Consider the following 12,209-nt stretch of genomic DNA (forward strand, 5'->3'; position numbering starts at 1 on the left):
GTCATCCTTCTACTCATGCATGCAATATTGTGAAGACTTGTATCAATGAATAAGACTGTCACTCTATACACAGTTCTTGGTATACTGTTCATTTGATATGCTAAGAATGACTAATACAATTTGCCTTTCCTGCTTGGTTTCTCCTGTTATAGTATCCTTAGTGAAAGTCTCCAGGGTGGGAGTGATCTCATCTATATCCTGCTTCCCCTGCTGGCATGTACAGTCAAGAAATAACCAATGTTTGCTGAACATGTTCTTCCCCTTGATGGTCTCTTTTTGAAGATTGTAAAAAATTATGTGAGGATTTAAGCTGTTGCTCCTTAGCTAGTATTTGTTATAAATTGTGCTTTAACTTCTCTAACTTCAAGTAGAACTTCAAAAGGCCCATCAAGCCAATAGAGTGTGAGTTGTTTAAGCCAATGACATAGTGCACATGTATCCCAGTAAGCAAAAAGAGCTTTCCCTATGAAATGAGTAGGCTAGTACTTGATGAGGCACTTATGCCCAGAGACCAGCTCTCTGCTCTTTTCTAGTAGTTTTGCTTCCATGTTTATTTATTGATGCTGCATCTCTGGGTAGAGTAGACCCAAGGAAAAGGGTACACAATGCACAAATGCTTGTTAACATTTTGGTGACATGAATTTCATCCAATCCAAGATCATCTCTAACTCTAACAGTCTAAGAGATAAGTGATAATTTTACAGCTTCCATCAGAAGAAAATGAGAAGGATCTTGAGTAAGCCAAATCAAATGTCTACAGTGCCACCAAGAGTTTATGTTAATCAACAGTGGAAATAATTAATTTGTAGATAAACTGGTAGAAGACATGTTTGGAAAATAACAAGTAGAAATATAGTTTCTTAAGCATCATAAAATCTAGTCATTAATAGACCCAATTCTGGAATTTAGAACAAAAATAACCTAGTTTCTTTGGAAATACTCATTATACATGTTCAGTGACATATGTTGAGCTCTGAAAGTTAAGTACTCAATGACCCCTGTCATCCATACAATTTTAAATATTGAAGTCACAGAAGTTGAGAACAGAATGGTGGCCACCAGAGGCTACAGGAGGAGGAAAGTTGTCAGTGAGCAGGTGCAGTGCTACAGTTAGAAATGATAGCCCGTGGGAAAGAGACCTCACCACCTGGTCAGGTGGGCACTCCTGAGGCTGCAGAACGGAAGAGACCACCAACACTGCCCACCCCTGCCCACATCCCTGGCCCAAGAGGAAACTGTATAAGGCCTCTGGGCTCCCGTGGGGGAGGGCCCAGGAGCGGCAGGACCCCTGCTTGAGACACCGCCGGAACCTGAGGGAAACAGACTGGATAAACAGTTCTCTGCACCCAAATCCCGTGGGAGGGAGAGCTGAACCTTCAGAGAGGCAGACAAGCCTGGGAAACCAGAAGAGACTGCTCTCTGTACATACATCTCGGACGCCAGAGGAAAACACCAAAGGCCATCTGGAACCCTGGTGCACTGAAGCTCCCGGAAGGGGTGGCACAGGTCTTCCTGGTTGCTGCCGCAGCAGAGAGCCCTTGGGCAGCACGCCACGAGCGAACTTGAGCCTCAGGACCACAGGTAAGACCAACGTTTCTGCTGCAAGAAAGCTGCCTGGTGAGATCGGGACACACAGAGGCAGAGTTCATCTAGGACAGGGCACGTCCTGTGTTTGCCGGAGGTCCCACGCCCGCGGATCCTGGCCCGCAGCAGCTCTCTGCTCCCAGACCCCATGAGAAAGAGACCTCACCGCCTGGTCAGGTGGGCACTCCTGAGGCTGCAGAGCGGAAGAGACCACCAACACTGCCCACACCTGCCCACATCCCTGGCCCAAGAGGAAACTGTATAAGGCCTCTGGACTCCCGTGGGGGAGGGCCCAGGAGCGGCAGGACCCCTGCCTGAGACACCGCCGGAACCTGAAGGAAACAGACCAGATAAACAGTTCTCTGCACCCAAATCCCGTGGGAGGGAGAGCTGAACCTTCAGAGAGGCAGACAAGCCTGGGAAACCAGAAGAGACTGCTCTCTGTACATACATCTCGGACGCCAGAGGAAAACACCAAAGGCCATCTGGAACCCTGGTGCACTGAAGCTCCCGGAAGGGACGGCACAGGTCTTCCTGGTTGCTGCTGCTGCAGAGAGCCCGTGGGCAGCACCCCGGGAGTGAACTTGAGCCTCGGGACCACAGGTAAGACCAAACTTTCTGCTGCAAGAAAGCTGCCTAGTGAACTCAAGACACAGGCCCACAGGAACAGCTGAAGACCTGTAGAGAGGAAAAACTACACGCCCGAAAGCAGAACACTCTGTCCCCGTAACTGACTGAAAGAGAGTAAAACAGGTCTACAGCACTCCTGACACACAGGCTTATAGGACAGTCTAGCCACTGTCAGAAATAGCAGAACAAAGTAACACTAGAGATAATCTGATGGCGAGAGGCAAGCGCAGGAACCCAAGCAACAAAAACCAAGACTACATGGCATCATCGGAGCCCAATTCTCCCACCAAAACAAACATGGAATATCCAAACACACCAGAAAAGTAAGATCTAGTTTCAAAATCATATTTGATCATGATGCTGGAGGACTTCAAGAAAGACGTGAAGAACTCCCTTAGAGAACAAGTAGAAGCCTACAGAGAGGAATCGCAAAAATCCCTAAAAGAATTCCAGGAAAACACAATCAAACAGTTGAAGGAATTAAAAATGGAAATAGAAGCAATCAAGAAAGAACACATGGAAACAACCCTGGATATAGAAAACCAAAGGAAGAGACAAGGAGCCGTAGATACAAGCATCACCAACAGAATACAAGAGATGGAAGAGAGAATCTCAGGAGCAGAAGATTCCATAGAAATCATTGACTCAACTGTCAAAGATAATGTAAAGCGGAAAAAGCTACTGGTCCAAAACATACAGGAAATCCAGGACTCAATGAGAAGATCAAACCTAAGGATAATAGGTATAGAAGAGAGTGAAGACTCCCAGCTCAAAGGACCAGTAAATATCTTCAACAAAATCATAGAAGAAAACTTCCCTAACCTAAAAAAAGAGATACCCATAGACATACAAGAAGCCTACAGAACTCCAAATAGATTGGACCAGAAAAGAAACACCTCCCGTCACATAATAGTCAAAACACCAAACGCACAAAATAGAGAAAGAATATTAAAAGCAGTAAGGGAAAAAGGTCAAGTAACATATAAAGGCAGACCTATCAGAATCACACCAGACTTCTTGCCAGAAACTATGAAGGCCAGAAGATCCTGGACTGATGTCATACAGACCCTAAGAGAACACAAATGCCAGCCCAGGTTACTGTATCCAGCAAAACTCTCAATTAACATAGATGGAAAAACCAAGATATTCCATGACAAAACCAAATTTACACAATATCTTTCTACAAATCCAGCACTACAAAGGATAATAAATGGTAAAGCACAACATAAGGAGGCAAGCTATACCCTAGAAGAAGCAAGAAACTAATCGTCTTGGCAACAAAACAAAGAGGATGAAAGCACACAAACATAACCTCACATCCAAATATGAATATAACGGGAAGCAATAATCACTATTCCTTAATATCTCTCAATATCAATGGCCTCAACTCCCCAACAAAAAGACATAGATTAACAAACTGGATACGCAACGAGGACCTTGCATTCTGCTGCCTACAGGAAACACACCTCAGAGACAAAGACAGATATTACCTCAGAGTGAAAGGCTGGAAAACAACTTTCCAAGCAAATGGTCAGAAGAAGCAAGCTGGAGTAGCCATTCTAATATCAAATAAAATCAATTTTCAACTAAAAGTTATCAAAAAAGATAAGGAAGGACACTTCATATTCATCAAAGGAAAAATCCACCAAGATGAACTCTCAATCCTAAATATCTATGCCCCAAATACAAGGGCACCTACATACGTAAAAGAAACCTTACTAAAGCTCAAAACACACATTGCACCTCACACAATAATAGTGGGAGATTTCAACACCCCACTCTCATCAATGGACAGATCATGGAAACAGAAATTAAACAAAGATGTAGACAGACTAAGAGAAGTCATGAGACAAATGGACTTAACGGATATTTATAGAACATTCTATCCTAAAGCAAAAGGATATACCTTCTTCTCAGCTCCTCATGGTACTTTCTCCAAAATTGACCATATAATTGGTCAAAAAACGGGCCTCAACAGGTACAGAAAGATAGAAATAATCCCATGCGTGCTATCGGACCACCACGGCCTAAAACTGGTCTTCAATAACAATCAAGGAAGAATGCCCACATATACTTGGAAATTGAACAATGCTCTACTCAATGATAACCTGGTCAAGGAAGAAATAAAGAAAGAAATTAAAAACTTTTTAGAATTTAATGAAAATGAAGGTACAACATACCCAAACTTATGGGACACAATGAAAGCTGTGCTAAGAGGAAAACTCATAGCGCTGAGTGCCTGCAGAAAGAAACAGGAAAGAGCATATGTCAGCAGCTTGACAGTACACCTAAAAGCTCTAGAACAAAAAGAAGCAAATACACCCAGGAGGAGTAGAAGGCAGGAAATAATCAAACTCAGAGCTGAAATCAACCAAGTAGAAACAAAAAGGAACATAGAAAGAATCAACAGAACCAAAAGTTGGTTCTTTGAGAAAATCAACAAGATAGATAAACCCTTAGCCAGACTAACGAGAGGACACAGAGAGTGTGTCCAAATTAACAAAATCAGAAATGAAAAGGGAGACATAACAACAGATTCAGAGGAAATTCAAAAAATCATCAGATCTTACTATAAAAACCTATATTCAACAAAACTTGAAAATCTTCAGGAAATGGACAATTTCCTAGACAGATACCAGGTACCGAAGTTAAATCAGGAACAGATAAACCAGTTAAACAACCCCATAACTCCTAAGGAAATAGAAGCAGTCATTAAAGGTCTCCCAACCAAAAAGAGCCCAGGTCCAGACGGGTTTAGTGCAGAATTCTATCAAACCTTCATAGAAGACCTCATACCAATATTATCCAAACTATTCCACAAAATTGAAACAGATGGATCACTATCGAATTCCTTCTACGAAGCCACAATTACTCTTATACCTATACCACACAAAGACACAACAAAGAAAGAGAACTTCAGACCAATTTCCCTTATGAATATCGACGCAAAAATACTCAACAAAATTCTGGCAAACCAAATCCAAGAGCACATCAAAACAATCATCCACCATGACCAAGTAGGCTTCATCCCAGGCATGCAGGGATGGTTTAATATACGGAAAACCATCAACGTGATCCATTATATAAACAAACTGAAAGAACAAAACCACATGACCATTTCATTAGACGCTGAGAAAGCATTTGACAAAATTCAACACCCCTTCATGATAACAGTCCTGGAAAGAATAGGAATTCAAGGCCCATACCTGAACATAGTAAAAGCCATATACAGCAAACCAGTTGCTAACATTAAACTAAATGGAGAGAAACTTGAAGCAATCCCACTAAAATCAGGGACTAGACAAGGCTGCCCACTCTCTCCCTACTTATTCAATATAGTTCTTGAAGTTCTAGCCAGAGCAATCAGACAACAAAAGGAGGTCAAGGGGATAAAGATCGGAAAAGAAGAAGTCAAAATATCACTATTTGCAGATGATATGATAGTATATTTAAGTGATCCCAAAAGTTCCACCCGAGAACTACTAAAGCTGAAAAACAACTTCAGCAAAGTGGCTGGGTATAAAATTAACTCAAATAAATCAGTTGCCTTCCTCTATACAAAAGAGAAACAAGCCGAGAAAGAAATTAGGGAAACGACACCCTTCATAATAGACCCAAATAATATAAAGTACCTCGGAGTGACTTTAACAAAGCAAGTAAAAGATCTGTACAATAAGAACTTCAAGACACTGAAGAAGGGAATTGAAGAAGACCTCAGAAGATGGAAAGATCTCCCATGCTCATGGATTGGCAGGATTAATATAGTAAAAATGGCCATTTTACCAAAAGCAATCTACAGATTCAATGCAATCCCCATCAAAATACCAATCCAATTCTTCAAAGAGTTAGACAGAACAATTTGCAAATTCATCTGGAATAACAAAAAACCCAGGATAGCTAAAGCTATCCTCAACAATAAAAGGACTTCAGGGGGAATCACTATCCCTGAACTCAAGCAGTATTACAGAGCAATAGTGATAAAAACTGCATGGTATTGGTACAGAGACAGACAGATAGACCAATGGAATAGAATTGAAGACCCAGAAATGAACCCACACACCTATGGTCACTTGATTTTTGACAAAGGAGCCAAAACCATCCAATGGAAAAAAGAGAGCATTTTCAGCAAATGGTGCTGGTTCAACTGGAGGTCAACATGTAGAAGAATGCAGATCGATCCAGGCTTATCACCCTGTACAAAGCTTAAGTCCAAGTGGATCAAGGACCTCCACATCAAACCAGACACACTCAAACTAATAGAAGAAAAACTAGGGAAGCATCTGGAACACATGGGCACTGGAAAAAATTTCCTAAACAAAACACCAATGGCTTATGCTCTAAGATCAAGAATCGACAAATGGGTTCTCATAAAACTGCAAAGCTTCTGTAAGGCAAAGGACACTGTGGTTAGGACAAAACGGCAACCAACAGATAGCAAAAAGATCTTTACCAATCCTACAACAGATAGAGGCCTTATATCCAAAATATACAAAGAACTCAAGAAGTTAGACCGCAGGGAAACAAATAACCCTATTAAAAAATGGGGCTCAGAGCTAAACAAAGAATTCACAGCTGAGGAATGCCAAATGGCTGAGAAACACCTAAAGAAATGTTCAACATCTTTAGTCATAAGGGAAATGCAAATCAAAACAACCCTGAGATTTCACCTCACACCAGTGAGAATGGCTAAGATCAAAAACACAGGGGACAACAGATGCTGGCGAGGATGTGGAGAAAGAGGAACACTCCTCCATTGTTGGTGGGATTGCAAACTGGTACAACCCTTCTGGAAATCAGTCTGGAGGATCCTCAGAAATTTGGACATTGAACTGCCTGAGGATCCAGCTATACCTCTCCTGGGCATATACCCAAAAGATGCCCCAACATATAAAAAAGACACGTGCTCCACTATGTTCATTGCAGCCTTATTTATAATAGCCAGAAGCTGGAAAGAACCCAGATGCCCTTCAACAGAGGAATGGATACAGAAAATGTGGTACATCTACACAATGGAATATTACTCAGCTATCAAAAACAACGACTTTATGAAATTCGTAGGCAAATGGTTGGAACTGGAAAACATCATCCTGAGTGAGCTAACCCAATCACAGAAAGACATACATGGTATGCACTCATTGATAAGTGGCTATTAGCCCAAATGCTTGAATTACCCTAGATACCTAGAACAAATGAAACTCAAGACGGATGATCAAAATGTGAATGCTTCACTCCTTCTTTAAAAGGGGAACAAGAATACCCTTGGCAGGGAAGAGAGAGGCAAAGATTAAAACAGAGACAGAAGGACCACCCATTCAGAGCCTGCCCCACATGTGGCCCATACATATACAGCCACCCAATTAGACAAGATGGATGAAGCAAAGAAGTGCAGACCGACAGGAGCCAGATGTAGATCGCTCCTGAGAGACACAGCCAGAATACAGCAAATACAGAGGCGAATGCCAGCAGCAAACCACTGAACTGAGAATAGGACCCCCGTTGAAAGAATCAGAGAAAGAACTGGAAGATCTTGAAGGGGCTCGAGACCCCAAAAGTACATCAATGCCAAGCAACCAGAGCTTCCAGGGACTAAGCCACTACCTAAAGACTATACATGGACTGACCCTGGACTCTGACCTCATAGGTAGCAATGAATATCCTAGTAAGAGCACCAGTGGAAGGAGAAGCCCTGGGTCCTGCTAAGACTGAACCCCCAGTGATCTAGACTGGTGGGGGGAGGGCGGCAATGGGGGGAGGGTTGGGAGGGGAACACCCATAAGGAAGGGGAGGGAGGAGGGGGATGTTTGCCCGGATACCGGGAAAGGGAATAACACTTGAAATGTATATAAGAAATACTCACGTTAATAAAAAAAAAAGAAATGATAATCACATTCTATGGGTTTCTATATTGAATAATAATGACAGACAATGTTAACATTGAAGATTTCAAGTAAAAAATAGAGAATAAAAGGTTTGGGATGTTTTCCACATAAAACACAGTACATCTGTGTATCTGGATTAGAATATTACATGATGGCCACATAGATTAAAACTTTCTATAGTTGGGGATGTGGATGAGGACATTCAATGTATGTGTCAACTAAAAAACTTTTTGGAAAATGAGAAGAGATAAAGATGCTTTTGTAAAAAGTCAATAGAGCCTATAGAGTCCACAGGCTCATAAAAAAAATCCGGGGGAACACCAAATCCACAGTGTAAAGAGAATGTGCGCCATCACCAGAGAGAAGAGCCTGCAGAGCAAACAATATTACACACTACAAATGTCACTTTTACATTTTCCATGAAAGAATATAGAAACAACAACAACAACAGCAGCAGCAACAACAACAACAACAAAACCTATTTACAAAAGGTGGCTGTTAAAAGGTCTGCTTGCAGAGTCAGGATCACTCTCCTGGCCTCCAAAGGCAGTCTGTACAAACCTCAGGATGTTCTCTAAAATAGGTGTGGTAACTCATCAACTTGGCATGGATCATGACTTGCTTTTTCTGGATGTGGCTGATGAAGAGGCTGAGCCCTAAAGCCTAATCTTGAATCATATGGATTCAACTAAGGATTTCAGCCTGTCAACACCCTGGATAAAAGGTGAATCCCACCCATTTACCTAGGAATTTCATAGATTCATTTTTCTGCTGAATAATAGTCTGTTGTGCTAGTGTACCGTATTTTCATTATCCAATTATCAGTTGGTGGGCATCTGCCATGTTTCCTGGTTATTACGAATAAAGCAGCAATAAATATGGATGAGCAAATATAAAGAGGTAGAGCACAAACGTTGTGCTAGTTAGTTTTTGATTAGCTTGACAGAACAGAGAAAGTGCCTCCATCAGATTGGCCTGTAAGCAAGGATGTTTGAACATTGTCTTGATTAATGATTGATCCAGCAGAGTCCAGCTCACTGTGAGTGGTACCATTCCTTGTCATGTGGTCCTGGGAAGTATAAGAATGGTAATTGAACATGCTGAACATGAACCTGGAGAGCAAGTAAATAGCATTCCTCTGTGGTCTTTGCTTAAGTTCTTGCTTCCAGATTCTTGCCTCGTTTCAGTTCCTACCTTGTTTTCTCTTTGTTAAAGACTGTGACGTGAATGGGTAAGCAAAATAAACTCCTTCCTCCAGAACTTACTTTTGTTCATGGTGTTTTGACCTTGCAAATGAAAAGCAAACTAGAAAATGTGGTATAAAAGTGGGAAGGAAAATAACAAAACAAGAAAGGTTATTGAGCTCCACTATGTTCATAGCAGCCTTATTTATAATAGCCAGAAGCTGGAAAGAACCCAGATGCCCTTCAACAGAGGAATGGATATAGAAAATGTGGTACATCTATACAATGGAGTACTACTCAGCTATCAAAAACGATGACTTCATGAAATTCATAGGCAAATGGGTGGAATTAGAAAATATCATCCTGAGTGAGGTAACCCAATCACAGAAAAACACACATGGTATGCACTCACTGATAAGTGGATATTAACCCAAAAGCTTGAATTACCCAAGATACAATTTACAGACCACATGAAGCTCACGAAGAAGGATGAACAACATGTGGATGCTTCATTCCTTCTTAAAAGGGGGAACAAAAATCTTCATAGGAGGGGACACAGAGGCACAGTTTGGAGCAGAGACTGAAGGAACGGCCATTCAGAGCCTACCTCATGTGGGTATACAGCCCATATATATACAGCCACCAAAACTAGATAAGATTGATGATGCTAAGTGCATGCTGACAGGAGCCTGATATAGCTGTCTCCTGAGAGGCACAGTCAGAGCATGTCAAATACAGAGGCAAATGCTAGCAGCAATCCATTGAACTGAGAAAAAGATCCCTGATGGAGGAATTAGAGAAAGGATTGAAAGACTGGAAGGGGCTCACAACCCCATAAAACAATGCCAACCAACCAGAGTTTCCAGGGACTAAACCACTACCCAAAGACTATACATGGACTGACCCATGGCTCCAGCTGCATATGTAACAGAAGATAGCCTTGTTGGGCACCAATCAAAGGAGAAGCCCTTAGTCTGACCAAGGCTGGGACCCCCCATTGTAGGGGAATGTCAGTGGGTGGTGTTTGGAGAGGGGAACACACTAAAGAAGAAAGGGAGGAGGATGGGATAGGGGGCTTATGTCCAGGAAACTGGGAAAGGGAATAACATTTGAAATGTAAATTTACAAAATACAATAAAAAAAGAAAGGTTATTGAGGTCATGGAAGGAAGATAAAAAAGAAAGTATGGGAAGGATTAATTAATATAATTAATTACTATAAGTTAATATAAAAGACCTTTGAAAATACCATGTAGTAATCTGCTACTGTAGAAATTTCACACACACACACATATATATATGTATATATATACACACACATACATATGTAAATGAACTTTAAATAAAATTACTATAAAAGAAAGATAGTACCACCCTCAGATACCATATACAATCAAACAAAAAGCCTAGCCTAGGTAGGGCTCTTTTCATGGTGTTGGTTACTGGTATAACTGACAGTCATTGTGAAAGCATGCACAAGATTTGCATATGCTCAAACCACAAAATAATCTTACCACAGGGGTTGGCATAAAGCCTTATTCTGAGCTGAGAAGCTATTGACAATGGATGGCAGCTATAAGAGGAGAAAGCCAGTTTTCTTCAGCTGTGTGATACCTGGCATATGAACTGCCTCCAGGGCAGATGGCTAGGAGTTGGGTCATGCAAACTGGACTGTTATTATGTTTTCATGGGAATATGAAGTTTGGTGGGTAAAGAGGGGGGTTAGATATGGGAAGAGCTGCAAGAAAATCTCAAAAAATTAGAACAAAATTTCTTTTAAAAACACACATTCTAAAACTTTTTTTTTCTGGACAATAACATGGATAATTCTGTGTTTCAACTGAAAGACTAGGAATTGTACTTTATTTCTGACATGTTAGTCAGGATATGCTAGTCCTTAACATTAGAATCTATGTTTATTTCTGAAATCTTCAACATTGTCTTTAAATTGGGCATCAAAGTCCATGAGTCAGCAGAACCAGACCTAACCTAATGAAGTCTTCATATAGGTTTTATTACTGCTGAGTAGGATATGGGCAGATTGCACTGCTTCAGAAATATCAATGTGTTTGTTCACAGGCTATTCGCCAAGAAACTGCTACACAATACACACTTGACTGTAAGCCTGTGATATGTCTTGCATGAATACTGTACATTTACAGATTGCAATAATAGCTTATATTACTAATTTAGTTACCGGTAAGGTAACTTTAAGAATATTTACACTTCTGAGGATAAGTATTCAATGTTGTAAATTGTCTCATAAAAATGTAAAAGCAATTGTGAGCAATTTTCAAATGCTAATGCTGATTGGTCACCTTTCCTCATTCTCAGACTGTTAAGTAGAAATAGCACTACTCTGTAGTAAGGAAAATTGTTTTTGTCTAATGGAGGAAGTGACTTATTAGATAGTACTGAACATAGCTTCCTAAAAATGCCTTGCTCAGGCACTGTTGGGAAAAATCCAACTACTGCCTACACAAGCATTAAGAAAAAAATCATTATTTCCCTGAAATGTTTAAATAAAATGAAATTGTGACTCCTATAATTTTGAACCCTTTCAATTTCCTCACCTCAGTTCCCAGTGGCCATTAAGCATGGTAATAAGACTCACGAAGGTTTGGGGCTTTTGCAATCCTCCTTCCTGATGTCGTTAACTGTGTCTTTCATTCTATTTTCTGAAGCTTTTGTTGTAATCATATCAAAGCTTCGCAAACTTCTTTAAGAGTTTAAGTTAGAAATTTATCTTGAAGTGGAACTGTACCGCCCAGTGTTTATCAGAAGGGCTTTGATCTGACATTTGGCTGCACAAGTGAGAGGCAATGGATCTCTCCTACAAATATTATTTCTGGTAGGATCAAGAGTTCAGTGAAAATGGAATTTTCTCAAGAGACTTAAAAAAGTTTTCTTTTTCTAGTCTAGGTTGGAAAATG

Source organism: Rattus norvegicus, chromosome 1, assembly GCF_021556685.1.
Source record: "Rattus norvegicus strain SHRSP/BbbUtx chromosome 1, alternate assembly SHRSP_T2T, whole genome shotgun sequence".
NCBI lineage: Eukaryota > Metazoa > Chordata > Mammalia > Rodentia > Muridae > Rattus > Rattus norvegicus.